Source organism: Callospermophilus lateralis, chromosome 14 (assembly GCF_048772815.1).
Source record: "Callospermophilus lateralis isolate mCalLat2 chromosome 14, mCalLat2.hap1, whole genome shotgun sequence".
NCBI lineage: Eukaryota > Metazoa > Chordata > Mammalia > Rodentia > Sciuridae > Callospermophilus > Callospermophilus lateralis.
In genome coordinates this window covers 66,434,364-66,437,316 of record NC_135318.1, presented here as the reverse complement: position 1 = coordinate 66,437,316, position 2,953 = coordinate 66,434,364, and the positions used below count along the sequence as shown (strand labels likewise).

Below are 2,953 nucleotides of genomic sequence, written 5' to 3'. Positions count from 1 at the left end.
AGAAGCTCTGGGATTAAAAAAGCAGGTGGAGGAGAGCACCTGTTCTCTTAGAAGGTCTGAGACTCAGAAAAGTCTACCCAGGGAGCTCTCAGAAACAACAGAGATTTTAGATTTCCCAATTCATTCCAGGCCTACAGAAGGGAATGAATATGACCAAGATCAATGTACCCAATACAGTACATGACAAAAGAAAGACAAGAGGCAGTAGGGTCTCTGCATGTCTTCTCTCTGGACACATTTTCCTCAGTGATCTGATTGTCTCTTCACTAACAGACACCATGCTGTCAACCCTGCCCCTGCCCAGCATGTCCTGGATGCTGCTGTCCTGCCTCATGCTCCTGTCTCAGGTGCAAGATGAGATTCCTCTGCCTCTATCACTCTGCTGTCTGTGAGTGTTCAGATCTAAGAAGAGAAAGAAGGCTTCTGGGTATCTCATCAGGTAAGGTGAGGTACATCCTCACTCAGGGAAACTGCCTGCTATTCTTACATCTTCCTGCCTTTCTTCAGACCACTGTGGTCTGTTATCAGTGGAAAGAGGTAGTTTCCCATTTTGTTAAACTTCTAAAGGAGGGAAACTGAAAGACCAGTAATGAACTACAGGGAAGGATAAAGATTGGAGGACCCAAAGTGGGAGGCACCGTGGGCTACTGAATATGGAGAAAGGGCATAATGAAAGGAGATTCTCCAATATATAGTTGGTCTATTTTGAGATTAAGAATTCCTCAAAGCATTAGTAAAGAGGAGATGTAGTGGGTATTACTGTTTTCCTCTCAAAAGAAGACCTCATAACACTCCCTCAGTTGTCCTTCCCCCCAATCTCCATGCATCATTTGACCCTATCCCTCTTTGTATCTCCCTTTACCCAGGTGAAGACGTTAAGAAGGAACAGCCCTCTCCATGCATCAGCTGGTCCCAAAGGCTCCAAGGCCTATGCCTCCCACTGTTATGCCTTGTTCACCACACCAAAATCCTGGATAGATGCTGATGTGAGTGCTGAGAGGAGGGGGGTTAGGTGTGTTAGGTGTGTCTCAGGGTTAGGATCTCCAGGATTCCTGGATGGGAATGAACACCCTTATTAATTCCCTTTGCCCCACCTACCTTGGCCCTGTCCTTCTCCAGTGAGATCTCAGGCTCTCTCTTATTTTCTTGCTTCCCAACCATGCAGTTGGCCTGCCGGGAGTGGTCTGAAGGACACCTTGTGTCTGTGCTCAGTGGGGCTGAAGCACCGTTCCTGTCCTCCCTGGTCAAGAGCAGTGTGAACAGCTACCAGTACGTGTGGATTGGGCTCCATGACCCCACACTGGTGAGACTGGATGCTCTTTCTGTTCTGTCTCAAGTGGTTATGTTACCAAGGCTCACTCTCCTATATCTGCCCAGTAAGAGCTCAAATTCTGGGTGGCATTTGGAATGAAGGGAAGTCCTGGTGGCCATCTGAAGACCTGAGTTCTGTGGAAGTCTCTGTCACAAGGTGAAGTTAATGTGCCTGTTGTCAGCTTTTACACTATTTTCACAGGAGGCTTTGGAAATCAGTTCTTGGATCTTTAGGTAGTCTGAGCATCCTATTCTGAGGGAATACGACTTGAAGATGAGATCCATATTTTCTCTTTTTAGAATAGATATTGGTTTTGAGTTTCAGAGTACTATTCACAAATATATTACCAATGATGTCAAGCAAATTCATATTAATTTTGAGTGGTTCCAATGTTCTTGTGATAATTGTTTGGGATTTTCTTTAGGAATCTGGAATTCAGGGGGAGTGTCCCAACCGAGAGCTCTAGGTAGCCTGTGGAGAAGGTCAAATTCCATGAACATGGGGAGGGAATCAGATCTTCCAGCTAGGGAATCAGGTGAGCAGAACTCTTCACCTCCCATCCTGTGCTCTGTAGGGCCGAGAACCCATGGTGCTGGATGGGAGTGGAGCAGCACTGATGTGCTGAATTACGCAAACTGGGAGAGGAATCCTTCCACTGCTTCAGACCGTGGTTATTGTGGGAGCGTGTCACGAAACTCAGGTAAGCATCAGAGGAGTCACCTCTGCCAGGTCTTTCCCATCTCTCCTCAACCTTCTGAGAGGAAACTGAAGTTTGATTCATGCAGGCAGAAAAAGAAAGTTGATTTGTCTTCTCCTATCTCCTTTGATCTCTCCTTTTTCTGAGTCTTCTCCCCTTGGAGTCAGACTCTGGTGAAGATGACAGAGAATCTAAAAGTCTGGGATAGAAACTGAGATGCCACTTCTTTGGGACCACAAAATCCACCTTTCTCAGTCACTTTATCTCTTCTTCCTCTCCAGCATTTCTGAAGTGGAGAGATTACAGCTGTGATAGAGAGTTACCTTATGCCTGCAAATTCAAGAACTAGGACACGTGGGAAACAAACAGGCTGAAATCATGCATACTTCCATCATGAACAAGAGTCCAAGGTGAAGACCCACCCCAGGAAGCATTCTCTGGACACCCCCAAACCTGATCACCTCATCCTGAGCTTCCCTCTTCTGTCGTCTTCCCACCCCCATTTCAAGATCTTCTGTGGGTTTTTTGGTAGCCTGAGGTCTTAGAGATAAATAAAAGTCTTAAATTATACTTGTATGCTTTGGTATCTAAGGACCCTTAAGATGGGGAAGAGAGTGCCTGGGAAAAAAGACTTTCCTTTTCTCAGTTCCATCCAAGCCCAAGGGAAAATGCCTAATCCTGCTCTCCTATACCTGCTCAGTGTGTTTATGGAACAGATGACAATGACACTGCTCTTCCACGCACCCACTGCCCATGTCCCTCTTCATGGTGCGACACCAACAGCCTTAGGGAAGCCTGACATAGTTTGTACAGTGCTTCTCAAATTATTTTCTGAGAATAATAATTCTTACTTTTGCATATTACACTAAGACATGAGAAACTTGGGCTTCCAGTTACAATGCTGGCATAATGGGAATTGCATGTCAGTACTTCCTTCTTTTAAA

General features: G+C 45.7%; 1 pseudogene; it reads left to right on the top strand.

Annotated features, from left to right (window-relative positions):
• The first annotated feature begins 278 nt into the window (after positions 1–278).
• Positions 279–2,358, top strand: LOC143380393 (regenerating islet-derived protein 3-alpha-like; annotated as a pseudogene).
• Positions 2,359–2,953: the final 595 nt, after the last annotated feature.